The 16,820-nt window shown below is 33.6% G+C and overlaps 1 protein-coding gene across 4 annotated transcripts in view; it reads right to left on the reverse strand.

Annotated features, from left to right (window-relative positions):
- PHF14 (PHD finger protein 14) overlaps window positions 1-16,820 on the reverse strand; it is a 198,157-nt gene that overhangs the window by 108,281 nt on the left and 73,056 nt on the right. The gene's annotated exons all lie outside the window — the stretch shown is intronic.

The following is a 16,820-nucleotide window of genomic DNA, read 5'->3' on the forward strand; positions in this document are numbered from 1 at the left end:
GAAAATCATGCAAACTCATATAGATAAGAAATTCCACAGCCATCACAATAAAAGTGCGACTTTGTGTTAAAATTCAGTAACATAAAGATATGAGGAATTTCATTCCGTCCCATACTGTCAAGAGACTACCACTCTCCCACCAGACACAAAAAACATATTCTCTCAAGAAAAATAACCAAATGGATCCTGAAAGTGGGTACCAGACCCAGAAAAGAGAGAAGTGAGGTAGCCAATAGTAACCAGCAAGTTAACATTCAATTTTGGCTTTCCAAATTATAAGACCCATAATGCCCTACTTACATGTTCAGAAGTCTGACACCCAAGAATACATCTAAATGTTAGGAGGTGAGAGAATACTTCTACTGAAATACTTGGAAAAAATAATCTAAAATATCAATATCAAGGGAGTTTCCTCAAAGAAAAAGCCTAAAATTACCCTTCAGAGAGCACAATGAATATACAAATTCCACACAAACTTAGTTATTTTTAAAATATAAGAGTGGACATTCAAGCATCCCTGGCATTTGAATGCTTCAACCTAAGATAGAGATAAACATGAACAGGAATAAGGAACTCAGATGGGCGTGGTGGTGCATGCCTATTTAATCCCAGCAACTAGGGAGGCTGAGGCACTTGGCAACTCAGTGAGACCCAATCTCTAAATAAAATATTAAAAAGGGCTGGGAATGTGGCTCAGTGGTTAAACACCCCTAGGTTCAGTTCCTGGTAACCAAAAAAAAAAAGCTAAGAAGGAACTCAGAGGAAATAGTACAAGACAGAGGAAAAAAGGTGAAAAGAAATATTCTAGAGAGATAAAAATCTTAACAGAATGGAAATAAGAATATTCACTATTAAAGGAAATAAGGAATAATAAAAATACATACATATACCAAATTATTTTTTCCCAAAGAAAATTAGCCATGTGCCAGTGGCACACGCCCATAGTCCCAGCACTTGGAAAGTTGAAGCATGAGAATCACTTAAGTCCAGGAATCTGAAACTATCCTGGAAAACATAGTAAAACCCTGTCTTTAAAAAACAAAAATGAACAAATAAACAAAAAATCCACAGATTCAAGCATGTTTCAAGATTCAAGCAATCTTTTTCAAGTGCTTCCTACCAGAAATCCTAGACAGAGCAATTAGGCAAGAGAAGAAAATAAAAAGGATAGAAATAGACAAAGGAATAAGTCAAGTTATCATGGTTTACAAATGATATGATCCCATATTTAAAAGATCCAAAGAGTTCCACCAGAAGACTGCGAAAGCTAATAAAAAAATTCAGCAAAACAGCTTACAAAATCAACACAAAATAATCAATAGCTTTCCTGCACAGCAATACTAAGTGGGCTACAAAAGAAATCAGGAAAACAAACCCATTTTCAATAGTCTCGAAAAAAAGAAAAAGAAAGAAAAAAAAAAAAAGAAATACCTAAAAATAAACCTAACCAAGGAGCTGAAGACCTCTGCAATGAAAACTACAGAACACTGAAGGAAGAAACTGAAAAAGACACTAGAAAATGGAAAGTCCTCCCAAATTCATGGACATGCAGGATTAACATCATTAATATGTCCAAAAAACAATATACAGATTCAATGCAATGTACAGATTTGATCAAAATGCCAATGACATTCTTCATAGGAACTACAAAAAACAATCCCAAAATTCATTTGGAAGAATAAAACACCAAGATTAGTCAAAGCAATTATAAGACAATGAAGCATGCTGGAGGTATCTTGACTTCAAATTATACTACAGAGCTACTGTAAAAAAAAAAAAAAAAGGCATGGTACTGGCATAATAACAGACACATGGACCAATGGAACAGAACAGAAGACACAGATGAACCCACGATACAGTCATCTGATCTTTGACCGAGGAATCAGAAACATATTAGAGAAATGACAGTCTTTTTAACAAATGGAGCTTGGAAAACTGGTTATTAATATGTAGAACCCTCTCACCCTACATAAAATTCAACTCAAAATGGATCAAAGACCTAAGAATCAGACCATAGCCTTTGCAACTCCAAGAAAATGTAGGGTCAACACTCAAACACAGAGGTGCAGGCTATGATTTCCTCAATAGCATTCCCTAAAGCTAAAGAAATGGTAAGAATTAATAAATGTTGATAGCATAAAATTAAAAGGCTTCTGCTCAGCAAAGAAAATAAAAGTGTGAAGAGAGAACCTACAAAACAGAAATTTTTGTCAGCTGCTCCTCTGACAGGGTATTAATGCCCAGAATATAAAAAGAACTCAAAAAACTTACCAAAAATTCAATTAGTCCAATCAATCAACAGGCAAATGAACTAAATAGACACTTCTCAAAAGAATACAAATGTTCTACAAATACATGAAAAAATGTTCAACATTTTTAGCAATTAGGAAAATGCAAATCAAAACTACACTGAGATTCTGTCTCAAAATAGAATAGCAGTCATCAAGAATACAAACAATAAAGGCTGAAGAGGTGGGGAAATGAGGAACATTGTTGGTGAGATTATAAATTAACACAACCACTGAAGGAATGGACATTTTTTTAAGCTGTTTGTTTTATCTCAACTCCCTAAGGTTTCCCTCCCAGTGATGGGAACAAAGCCCTTAAAGCTGTTCCAGGAAACAGCCCCAAACAGAGAGTAAAAGAGTAACTGGAGCAAGATAGTATTCAGGCAGTTAAGACACCAGAATCTACGCCCTGTTTTAAAACATTGTGAAACATGTTGTATGTTATCAGCAAACCCAGACCCCCTTTGAAATTTCCCGGCAGCTTTGTTCCCCTTTTTCCTTTCATGTGCGACCCCTCCCAATGTGTGGTCTCTGCCTTTATAAACCTACAAGATTTTCTGCTAGGGACTCGACTCCTCGACTCCTGTGTGAGTCACGAGTTGGGTCCCAGCGCGCTGGAAGAAAAGCCTCTTGCGGTTTGCATCAAGTGACGCCTCCTGCGGTTGATTGGGGTTGTCGTCGATCCATGGGACAGAGTTGGGGTTTCCTTTTTGGGGGCCTTACACCACTATGCAAATCAGTATTGTGGTTCCTCAAAAGACAAGAAATGGAACCATCATATGAACCTGCCATACCACTACTCAGTATTTATTCTAAAGAATTAAAGTCAGCATACTATAGCTATATACGTACACCTATGTTTAAAGCAGCACAATTCACAATATCCTCATTATGAAAACAAAGCCTAGGCGTCTATCAATTAATGCATAAATACAGAAAATGTGGATATATACACAATGGAATTTTATTCACCCATAAAGAAGAATGAAACTGTGCCATTTTCAGGAAAATGGATAGAACTTGAGAACATCATGTTAAGAGAAAAATGTCAAACTCAGAAGTAAAGAGGGTTGTGTATTTCATATGTGAGAGCTAGAGAGGGAAAAGGAAAAGAAAGGGCAATGGGGATTTCATGAAAATGGAAGGGCAACCAGTAGAATAAAGGAACCAGGGAGAAAAAGGAGGGAAGGGAAAGGAGAAATACTGGGGAAGGATACTGATCATGTTATGTTGTTATATGTTCATGTGTATGTAACAACAAATCCTGTCACTATATATAATCATAGTGAATAAATATTAAAAAAAAAGAAAATGTGCTCCCTAAATTAGATGTTTAATAAAATAGCTGGAAATTTTATGAATAAAAAGTCTCAAAATTTAGTTTATCTGTATTCTCTCCTTTAATATCCTTGTACCTGAACTTACTACAATTGTTCTTCAAACAATGATAGGGTGAAAGTATGCTGCTAATGTTCATGAGGTAAGAAAACATATTTCTATTATTCTAATATTTCTACTATTCATAAACCGTGTTTATCTTTGGACAGCTACTATCATTAAGAAGTCAATATCAAATTCACTACATAAAACAATTAAATGCACTTTATAAAAGGCACAAAGGGAATTTTTCAAAAGAAAATAACAATTTGGAAACAAGTCAAACTGCAATACACAACTAGTAATCCATTTGTTGAAAAGTATATCATGCAGGTAATTTTTTAGAAATAAGAACAATGATTTTAATAGGGGTAAATGACAGAAAGGGAAAAAGTAAAGATTACCAACAAATGTGGTCTTTAAAAATAAAATAAAAATAAAACCCTGAAAGCCTAATTATATAGTTTAATTATCTCCCTGTCTCTGATTTTTTTTTTTTTTTTTTTTTTTTTTGCGGTGCTGGAGATTGAACCCTGCCTCACAAGCCTTGTGCTTGTGAGGCAGGCACTCTACCAACTGAGCCACATGCCCAGCCCCCTGTCTCTGAATTTTAATGTACATATGTTAACCTTCTAACTTAGGGGCAAAATAAATAAAACAGTGAAATTTAGAACAATAGTTCTAGAAAGGACTAGAGATCATCTAATTAATTTTATACATGAGGATACTATATGCAAACAAAGTGTTGTTGTTTGGATATTAAAAGTCCCCCAAGGTCATGTGTCCAAGGTGTGGTCATCAGCCTGTAGTGCTACTGACTGTTGGTAACATTCAGGAGGTAGAACCTAGAGGAAAGAGGTTAGGTTGTTGGGGATGTGCCCTTGAAGGTGATATTAGTATCATGGACCCTTTCTCTCTCTTTTTGCTTCCCAGCCACTATAAGGTGAATAGTTCAGCTCTACCACACACTCCCTGCCATTATAATTTGCCTTCTCATAGGCCTGAAAAGAACACAGCCAGCCAATCATGAACTGAAACCTTTAAAACTGAGCAAAAATTACTCTTTCCTTCTTTAAGTTGATTATCTTAATCAATGTGTCAGAGTGACAGAAAGCTAACATACAAGGTAAATTAAGCATACTTATCAAAGGCCACATAAAAGGTTACTGGCAGATTGTGGACTAAAATTCAAATCCACTCCAGGTATTTCCAGTATACTATGCTGCTTACCAGTTTGTGATGCCACCCAAAATGCTCAAGAACTTGATTTTGTACAATTTGTCCTTGAAAGGGAATAATGTTACAAAAAATTATTTTATGAAAATAATATTACATTGTAAATGTTCATTTTAAGGTATAATTAAAAGTCATACACATACAATTTTTTTTTTCCAGTGCTGGGAATTGAAACCCAGGTCCTCAAGCATACTTGGCAATCTCTTCACCACTGAGCTACATCCACAGTCACCAAATATTTCTAAGTGTATAACCACAAGAAAATAATTTAAGTTTTAAAAACACCCTTTAATCAGCCTATATGCAAAAGTCAATTACACTAATGAATAAAGTTTCTTTAGCACAGAAATAATTAAAAGATCCTAAAAAAATTCACTTACTTATCTTAAAAAATTAAATATTAAATAAAATTTTGCTGAAGGTATGCTAAACTCATGAATAACTTTAATTAATAAATGAGCCTGTGTTAAAACTACATTAATATTATTCTTTATGGCTGAATATTTCATTGTGTATATATACCACAGTTTCTTTATCCATTCATCTGTCGAAGGGCATCTAGGTTGGTTCCACAATCTAGCTATTGTGAATTGAGCTGCTAGAAACATTGATGTAGCTATGTCACCGCAGTATGTTGATTTTAAGTCCTTTGGGTATAAACCGAGGAATGGGATAACTGGATCAAAAGATGGATCCATTCCAAGTTTTCGGAGGACTCTCCACACTGCTTTCCAGAGTGGCTGCACCAATTTGCAACTCCACCAGCAATGTAAAAGTGTGCCTCTTTTCCCACATCCACGCCAACATCTATTATTGTTTGTGTTCTTGATAATAGCCATTCTAATTGAAGTAAGATGAAATCTTAAGAGTTGTTTTAATTTGCATTTCTCTAATTACTACAGATGTTGAATATACTATGGCATTTGCAGATAAATGGATGGAACTAGAGAATATCATGCTAAGTGAAGTAAGCCACTACCAAAAACCCAAAGGCCTAATGTTTTCCTGATAAGTGGATAAGGATATATAATGGGGTGGGAGGTTGTGGGGTGAGAGAAAAACTGAGGAACTTTAGATTACGTAGAGGAAGGTGGGGTATGAAAAATGGTGGAATAAAACAGACATCATTACCCTATGTACATGTATGATTACATGAATAGTATGAATCTACATCGTGCACAACCACAGACATGAAATGATGTACCCCATTTGTGTACAATGAATCAAAATGCAGCCTGTAAAAAGTAAAAATAAAAATATAAAATAAAAAAATTTCAGAAAAAATAAAATTCAAAAGATTTATTACAAAAAAACTAATTATTATTATAATTTCACCCAATTAACTTCTTTAAATGGTTGTCAAGTTAATAATGTAAAAAGGCTGTTGTCAGCCACATCAATGTTCATAGCTGCCCAATTCACAATAGCCAGATTGTGGAACCAACCTAGATGCCCTTCAATTGATGAATGGATAAAGAAACTGTGGTGGGTGTGTATATATATCTATATATATATATATGGTGGGTGTGTATATATATACACACCCACAATGGAATATTACTCAGCCATAAAGAATAATAAAATTATGGCATTTGCAGGCAAATGGATGAAATTGGAGAATATCATGCTAAGTGAGATAAGCAAATTTCAAAAAACCAAAGGATGAATGATCTCGTTGATAAGCGGATGATGACACAATGGGGGGTGGGAGGGGGGCAAGAACGGAGGATGGAGGGATTGTACAGAAAGAAAAGAGGGGTGGGAGGGGTGGGGGGAAGGAAAAAAAGTAACAGAATGAATCAAAAACTATTACCGTACGTAAATGTATGATTACACAAATGGTATGCCTCCACTCCACATACAGAGAAACAAGATATATCCCATTTGTTTACAATTAACATGTAAGATGCATAGCATAAAAACACACAGGTATAAGTAAAACAGCTAAAAATATCATGATACCTAAATGAGGTTCAAAAACTTTACAAGCAATTTTATATGAAGCACCAATGCTTTTACTAGTATCCAGTTTGCCGTTATTTTAAAAATTTCAATTGATCAATACCCAGGTTTTGAGATGCAAATTAATACTTTCTCATCCAGCAGAAAATTTCCTGAGGAAAAGTCAAGTTGTAAGTCTTAGTGACTCACTTCAATCTTTTGTCATTCTATTCCACTTCATAACAATCATGTTACCTGCTGGGGCAATTTAACAATATATTTAACAATACCTCCCAAATGGACAACTGTATTTCTAATTTACATGACATTTATTTGAGTCAACTTTACCTTGAGGGCATACAGCCCATTTTCATTTTAATGTCCTATACATCATCTAGCCCAGTGCCTTACATTATTAGTTGTTCAGTAGATATGCATAAAAAAATATAAACCTGATGAAGATTCACAAGTAGGACAAGGGGTCAAAGCAAAGATCAGAGAATACTAAAAGACCTGGATTCCCAGACAATCAATTTTTATTCTTGGACATGGAGAACCATTCACCTCAGGAATAAATATGGTCAAAACCACTCATGCAAAAGAAAAATTTTCCCCAGTTTTGAAAATTGTGAAGAAAATGGAAACTCGTATTCATATATAATAAACAAAAGTTCATTTTAAAGTATTCTCTACCCACTACTGGACCCCACAGGTTTACCCAAGAGGACAGAATAGGTTAAAGATCAAATCACTAAGGCTGAGAATGGTGTTACATGCATCAAAAGTCATAATATACCCTTTAAGTGTTGTGAGATAAAGCCGAACATTAAAAAAATCAAAGTAGGTGAAATAACTGCATAATTACTGATAACTTCAAAGTTAAGAAAAATAAAACAATGAGATGCTAGAAGTAGAGTATCATGGAATGATAAAATGGACTCTAATGTTATCTATAGATAGTGAATGCAGTACAGATCAATGAAACAGTAATCCCAAGGTCAATGGATTACAATGTTGTTTTGGTTCAATGCCAAAGTAATGATCCTGAAAATGTCAAAAGAAGTATTACTTGAAACTAGTAGAAAGAAGTATTATAATAAAAATTCACAGTTGAAAGATTAGAACTGAAAGAATGGACATTTTTTTAAGCTGTCTGTTTTATCTCAACTCCCTAAGGTCTCCCTCCCAGTGATGGGAACAAAGCCCTTAAAGCTGTTCCAGGAAAGAGCCCCAAACAGAAAGTAAAAAGAGTAAATTGAGCCAGACAGCCAGATAGTGCTCAGACAGTAAGATTACCAGAAACTACTGACCAGAATCTACACCCTGTTGTAAAACATTGTGAAACATGTTGTATGTTATCAGCAAACCCAGACCCCCTTTGGAATTTCCCGGAGACTTTGTTTCCCTTTTCCCTTCCGTGTGCGACCCCTCCCGATGTGTGGTTTCTGTCTTTATAAACTTGTAAGATTTTCTGCTAGGGACTCGACTCCTCGACTCCTGTGTGAGTCACGAGTTGGGTCCCAGCGCACTGGAATAAAAGCCTCTTGGGGTTTGCATCAAGTGACGCCTCCTGCTGTTGATTGGGGTTGCCGTGGATCCGTGGGACAGAGTTAGGGTCTCCTTTTTGGGGGGTCTTACAGAACCATATAATATTACTAAATTCAAGAAAAAGATCTATTAACCCAATAAATAGAGGAAAGCACTATATATAAAATATGGTCATTTTACATTTAACAGTAAGCAAGATATATACAAGACCTCACTGTCCTATAAACAGGCTTTTATGTAGAAGAAAAGCAATTCCCCCAATAGAAAAGAAGCTATATATATTATGATAAATCAGATTACAGTCCCAAAGTTAAACATTTTCATTCCTATAATAAATGAACAAATATATGAAAAAATTATCCCCAATTATTATTAACTGGCTATCAGTATGTAAAATTACTAGTAAATTTTCAATTTTTTTCCAGAATATACAATTGTATATCTGAAAGTTGTTATTTTGTAGGATGATATTATCATATAAACTGGATGTAGAAATCCGAAGCATAGGCTCAACAATTAACAAGTAAATAAATTACATTAAAGTTGACCTTTGAAGCAAATGAGAACAATACAATGTATCAAAATCTCTGGGATGCTATGAAAGCAGTATTATGAGGAAAATTCATTGCATGGAGCACATTTAAGAAAAGAATAAAAAGTCAACAATTAAATGACCTAACACTGCATTTCAAAGTCCTAGAAAAAGAAGAACAGAACACCACCAAAAGTAACAAAAGACAGGAAACAATTAAAATGAGAGCTGAAATCAATGAAATTGAAACAAAAGAAACAATTCAAAAAATTGGCAAAATAAAAGTTGGTTCTTTGAAAAAGTAAAATAAAATAGATAAACCCTTAGCCACACTAACAAAGAGAAAGAAAGAAAACATCATTTACTGTGGTTTGATTCATTTACTTAATCTCACACCAACCCTTAATGTATATATTACTATGTTGGTTTTTAAAAAAATATTTTTAATTTGTAGATGGACACAATACCTTTATTTATTTATTTTTGTGTGGTGCTGAGGACTGAACCCAGTGCCTCATATATGCTAGGCAAGTTCTCTACTACTGAGCCACAAATGCAGTCGCTATTATGTCAATTTTAATAATAAAAATATTCACAAAAAATTTTTTTAAATTGACCTTTGAAACAGACATTGACAATAGAAAGTTTAAATCAGCATTCTAAAGGGAAAAAATGCTTAATGCAATCAAAATAAAGGGAGTTTTCCTTGCCAAAGTGTCTAATAAGAAAATCCCTATGTTCTACAAAGAAATTCCCTAGCTTCTATAAATAAGAGGAAAAGAGGAAGAAAATGACTGGGTCGAAATGGGCTAACAACATACCATCTGGCAGGAGACCCTTAATATTAATATGTTTTCCTTCACTCATATTACTTTCTTTCCACTAATTTTTAAAACAGACAAACATAAAAGAAAGGAGGGAACCTGACTCATTCTCTTTAAATGGCAAACATTGTGAGGACTCAGTGAGATATCCAGCAAGCCAAGAAGGAATTAAACCTCTCAGTTTTAAATACTGCTGAGCCAGTAAAAACTCCAGGTCTACCTTCTTTGATCTATCCTCTTGGCATTTTATAACTCTTCCAGTCGCTGCCTGGATTTTTGCTACCAGTGATTCATTTAACCATGTAATTATTATTATTATTATTATTATTATTATTATTATTATTATTGCATGTTTTGACCAATACTCAAGGATGGAAAACCGGAATAAAAAAGGCAATATCCTAATCCTCAAAGAGAAAACTATTACCCTAGCTAAAAGTATGATTACACAAATGGTATGCCTCTACTTCATGTACAGAGAAACAAGATGTATTCCATTTCTTTACAATAAAAATGAATTTAAAAAAGAGAGAGAGAGAGAGAGAAAGGGGAAGGACAGAGGAGTCTGAAAGTCTTACTTTACAAGGACCTACCATGGGCCAAACAAGCACTTGATTATGTATTTGGTTACTCTGCTAGATTATCTGTAGTCGTTTGGCAATACACCTCTACCATCACTACTATAACCACCTCTCTTATCTAAGGCTGGAAACCACATTTCCTATAATTCCCTTCTCTCATGTTAATGACCTTATATTTGAAATGGGTAAGTAAAGTGAAGGCCATTTGTCTCAGGAGGACATATTGCTTTCTAGATACTGTGGCTTTAGAGATCTTTCCATCAATTCCCACTTATAGTCCCAGTCCCTCTACAGACTTCCCCATGAGTTCCTATTTTTTCAGCTACTCAACACTGTTCTTCAGGCTGAAATCGTCACCATCAAATTCTCTGTCCTAATGCTATCTCTCAACACTTACTTGGTGTTTCAGGGTGAGATATTTCACTGACAAGTTCTCTGATGTTCAGCAAAACTTCTCTGACCTACACATAGTTTTCCTGACACCAACATTCCCCACATGCCCACCACTGTATAAGCCCTTCATTCCCCACAGAATTACCAATTTTCCTGATCAAATCATCAGCAGTATATTAAGCCACTGCAAGTATGTAGTATCTGTGATTGTGGCCAATGGAGAAGAACCTGGAACAATTAGTAGTAATCTTGCCTAGAATATTAACACAATGAAGTGAAAGAATGGTCTGAGGCTAACCAAGTGTGAACCCCAGTTCTGCCACTTAGATGCTGTATGTCTAAGACAAATTACTCAAACGTTTTGACTCAGTTTCTCATCTGTAAAATGGCAAGAATATTAGTGTCAACTTTACAGGGTAGTTGTGACAATTAATAGAATGTAAACAGTAAATACCAGATAAAGCTTATTAAAAATAAACTTTGCAATCCTAGTCCTCTTATTTGTATCCAGTAATAAAAGAGAATAGCAGTTACGGAGACAATGATATAACTAGAGATGTGGTATTTTCAGAACCAATCTAAGCTGCTAGAAAATCAAGTCTCTGGAGCAAGAAACAGTTTAAAAAGAATTTTCTAAAACCAGATTCCTTCTCTTTTACTTATCAACATTATCATTATTTCTTTATTACTATTCCATATGTCTCACTAATAATGTTTTCTTGCCTTTACTTTTGACAGATAGGTCAAAAGAAATGTAACTTCTTCAAAGTTCAAGATATGTATACTCATAAAAGAAGCACATGAATTGAGGAAGGAAAATTAAGAGACTTTTGTCTTTATATTCTTAAATTTCTTACAACAAAAAAGTATTCATGTATTACTTTAATTTTAAAAAATCAAAAATAATTCAATTGCTCAGAATGACAAATGACAATAAAAAACTGAGGGTACCCTAACAATTAAAAATGAGGTAATGTAAAAATAAGAAGCAGAGACAGCATATATGTTTGCACTGAAAGGGTACTCTCTGAAAATACGTTTTCATTCTTTCACTTGCAATAATTCTTTTAAATCATTATTTTTAATACTAAATCTTCAGTACTATAATTTTTTTCAACTAACTTTTCTGGCTAATCTTTTTATCACCTTTGGATAGAAAAAATGTAGAATAAAAAGTAATACCGGGCCTGCTCACCTTGAAAACCATCTATATCTTATTGAAACTACTGTCTCAAAATATGCTCCACTCTTCCAGATTCCTATTAATCTTTATTAAGGAAACCAGAGTAGAATGAAATGAAAAATGAGTTTTCTCAGTATCCAAACAATACAAGAATAGGGTGCCTTGCTGAAGTATTCTATTCCCTGTTGAACTCTCTGGACATGATAAATGGAAAACTGCCTGTCAGCAGGAAAAAGTAGATGCTGTTCTTCTAACACCAACTTTGTTTGACACAAAGCAGGCATTACAGTATGAAAACAGAGTCTATGGGCCTCTCCCTTAACACTGATCAAATCAACTGAACAGATCTAAGGATCCTTGCGGCTTAATCAAAAAAGCTGAAATGCAATCAGGCAAAAGCTTGGGTGGATTTGGAGTGACTAGATAAGAAAAAGAAAAAATGGGTAAGAAAACTACTACCCACTACTCCATTTTCACTCTCAATTCAAAATTATATAATTTCCCCACAGCAGGTTTCATAGTATTCACAATTTGAAGGTAAAGAAGCAAACTATAAGAATATCAAAACAAATATATACTAGTAGTTCTTATATACACATTCCAACAACGAGCTTGTTGATATATTGCTCCTTATTTTTTTCTTTTCTTTTTTACTACCAACTTCCTCAAGGTAGAATAACCTTCAAAGATTTTATTAACTTTAACACTACTTCAAGAGCATTGACAGTGATGTCAATGCTCTTGCATGAACTTGACAAGGAATATTAATAACAATTCAAAGTAAAAAGAAAAGTTATGCTGAATCTAATATTAAATGAGAATGAACTCAGTTATGCCAGGCTTGCCACCAATGACACCATGTTAAGGAAAGAAACAGGAATATTCTGGTATCAGATTAGAGTATCATTAAGAGAAAGACCATAGTTATTAAGTATGCTACTCAGTAATCAAACATTTGACAAAACTCCATTCATGCCTCCACAAATGTTCACCTACAGATTTCAAAAAAGATAAGAGTTAATTCAGGCTATCTGGGTTTGATTCCTTTTGTGCTATTTACTCTCTGGAAGATCACAAGTAAGTTACTCAAGTTTTCTGAGCCTCAGTTTCTTTACATGTAAAATAGAAGCTATAATAATTAAATCCACCTAAAGAAGGGAAGCAACCTGCAAAATTTTGGTACACTGGCATATAATGAGCCCTCAATTAATTTTAGGTGCTAATTACTATCATTAAACCATTTTACGTAAAAGTAAACTAATTCCCTTCCCATCCTGCCCCATTCTTTTCTGAATTAACTACCTCTGGAAATGAAGTCAAAACCCAAGCAATAGCAAGAGATACAAAATAAAATTGCTGGATTTAGTAGTAGTAGGAACATACCAGAACCTAATGCAAATATTTTAGCATGTGAATTTTTTCCTTTGCCCTTTCACTTCTTTGCAACTAACTCCATGTTATTTTTAAGTATAAAGACAAAAAATACAAAAAGTGAGAAGGTAGTAACAGGGGATAAAGAAAACTACTCAATAAAAATGAGACTTCAGGGCTGAGGCTGTAGCTCAGTGGCAGAGTGCTTGCCTATCATGTGTGAGGCACTAGGTCGGATCCTCAGTACCACATAAAAATAAATAAAACGAAGGCATTCTGTCCATATTATAACTACAAAAAAAATTGTTTAATGGGACTTCGATATAAAGCACCCTAATCATTTTATATTTTTGATGATTTCTGGGCAACTCCACAAATGTAAGCTTTTCAATAATGAGATTAAAGTGCTATAAAGATGCAAAGACTGTGTTATGTTTTGGATGTGAGGTGTCCCCCAAAAGCTCATGTGAGAGACAATGCAAGAAGGTTCAGAGGAGAAATGATCAAGTTGTGAGAGTCTTAACCCAATCAGTGAATTAATCCCCTGGTAGGGATTAACTAAGTGGTGATTAAAGTGGTAGGGTGTAGCTGGAGGATGTGGGAAACTGGGGGCATGGCTATGGGGTATAGACTTGTATTTGGCAAATGGAGACCTCTCTGCTTCCTAATATAATGGGAGCTGCTTTCCTCTGCTACACTCTTCTGCCATGATGTTCTGCCTCACCTTGAGCCCCAAGGCATAGAGCCTGCTGTCTAGGGATTAAGACCTCTGAAACTGCGAGCCCCAATATATAAACCTTTCCTCCTCTACATTTGTGCTTGTAGGCTTATTTAGTCACAGTGGGAGAAAAGCTGATTAAAACAGACTGAATTTTTAAAAATACTATTTTAAGAAAATATTAAATTCATACATCCCACAAAAAAATGGGTTTCTAAACTATGAGAAAGATCATTTTAAGTAGGTGAAATGCCCTATAAGCTATTTCTCTAAGTTGTGGAATTATTTTAAAGAAGCATAACAAATTTGATGGAAATTAACACAAAGTTACAGAACAAATACTCCTTTAAAATCTAATGAGAGATGTATTATTTTGAAATAGAAGACTGAAGCTTAGGATATGTTATAATTATCCTAAGTATGTCATGAAGGTAAATTTTTCTGTAAAATTTTGAGAGAAAAAATGAATGTGAAAATAAACCATACTTTGTTCAATAATAGAGAAAAATGAAAAAATTATAAAAACAGAACTATATTTAAAAATAGAATATCCCAAACTGCACTAAAATCAATAATAATAAGTTGAAGGATATGTACTAAAATAAAAAGTATAAGTAGAAGAATACTAAAAACAACCAATAAAAATATAGCAAAGGAAAAGATAAATTAGTTATTTATAGCATATATACTTCACTATACAATTTAGTAAGTGATTATAGGCCCAGGTTCACATAATTAATACTGTGCTAAAAAAAAAGAAACTGGAGCACCTCAGTTTTAATTAATAGCACCTATAAATGTAACAAGGTTAATATGACTGAAACAAAAATGATAAAAATAATTAAGGTAACAATAGGAACTCAGCTGAAATGGTAAGATCAAGAACCAGATGACTGATAATTATCTTCTCTCTCTCATTCTCATGTTCCTTGATCAACTTGGTATGCTACCTAACCAGATAAATACACCAATCAAAGACGTTCTCAATGAACTGCTGGGGGAAAGGAAGAATAGACTTGAGAGAAAGAAAAAAATGTAATAATCATAAATGTTATCTAATTATTTACTTTATTCTACATAATTATAACACCTAAGAAATTTGCTTTAGCCTAACCCCATGAATTCTAATTCATTAGTTCTACAATGGGTAAAAGTCTAGATTTCCACAAACACTCCAAAAAATCCTACTGCAAGTAATCGAAGGCCTCTAGAGTACCACTTCCAAATGTGGTGCACCACACAGTACTCAATGCTGCAATAAAAAATGACTTGAAATAAAATCCCCTTTGATTAAACAAGGAAAAGAAGTAAACAAAAGTGATTATGTTTCTAAACAGTGAAGATTTTTTTGGAGACTCAATATACATTTGAATTCCCACAAATAAGAAAAAAATCATATTGCATATACTAAAAGTAACTGGCACTGGCATCCTTTCTTTGGTGTAACATTTACCAGTATCTACAAGGTCTAAAAATGTTTAAACAAGGAAACTAGAGACAATGAATAATATGAAAGCATTATGATTAAATTAGACAACTTAAGAATTTCCAAATAATTCAGAGACAAACCAAACAGGTAAAGGGGCAAACCAAACAGGTAAAGGGGGAAAAAAATCCAGAAGGATCCTTTAAATTACTAAAAGGTCCTCTTTAATCTTAAGTAATACAGAGCTATTGGAACATAAATAACACTATTACATGCATAATTTCTATCTATATAGATATAAAACTCTTTATATAACTATATGTAACTATATATATAAAAATATATATATAACTCTAAAGTTAAAGATGGTAATACCGATCAGAAGCATTTCTTTAATAATAAAAAGCTGGAAAAATGTTTTGTAGAAGGATAAATTTAGCAGACAAAGACAGGAAGTATTAAGAGCCTTTCTAATAGCTGTAAATACTAGCATCAGTTACCAAAAATATTTTACAAATAGAAACTAGCAGGTCTTTTTGAAAAGGAAAATCCTCTCTAGTTCCTTCATAAATAAGATATATTTTCAAAGCATAAAAAATGTTTTAAACTAGTGGGGATTACAAACAAGACTATTTGAAGTTGCTCTATTTATTATGTTTATTTATTGAATAATCAAGATAGGTGATCTCTGCCACACCAAAATAAAAAAAAAAAAAAAAAAAAGGTAACTCTTAACAAATTTGCATGTTGTCCTTGCACAGGGTCAGGCTAGTGTTCTTTGTATCCTTGCAATTTTAGTATATGTGCTGCCAAAGCCAGTACAAGTTGCTCTTTTTAGAACATTGAAAATAAACTATTTCAATTATCTAAGAGAGAGTAATTATCTAAGAGCGATTTGCATCATCAATTTCACTTGAATTCATAAAAAAAGGTAAATAAAATAAGTGACTTCTTTTAGGTAAGATCTTTTAAGTGATAACAATCTAGAGATTATTAGGCATTTTTTAAAGAACTTTTATGAAAACTCTTAATTTTAATATTAATTTAGAGGAGAAAAATTAAAGGTACTCTAAAATGAAATAGGTAATAAAACAATGACAACAAACCCTAAAAATATTTTTATATTTCCCTCAAGGAAAGATAGATTTTTGAAAGCGAAAAAATGTCTCTCATGCAAAACTGATTCAACAAACAAATCAATAAACATAATTTATCACTTCAATAGACTTAAAGACAAGAATCACATGATTATCTCAAGAGATACAGAAAAAGCCGTTGACAAAATACAGCATCCATTCATGTTCAAACACTAGAAAAACTAGAAGGAACATACCTCAACATTGTAAAAGCTACATATGTTAAACCCAAGATAGTCTATAACTTAGCAAATATACACTTCAGT

The sequence above is a fragment of the Sciurus vulgaris genome, assembly GCF_902686455.1.
Source record: "Sciurus vulgaris genome assembly, chromosome: 8".
Lineage (NCBI taxonomy): Eukaryota > Metazoa > Chordata > Mammalia > Rodentia > Sciuridae > Sciurus > Sciurus vulgaris.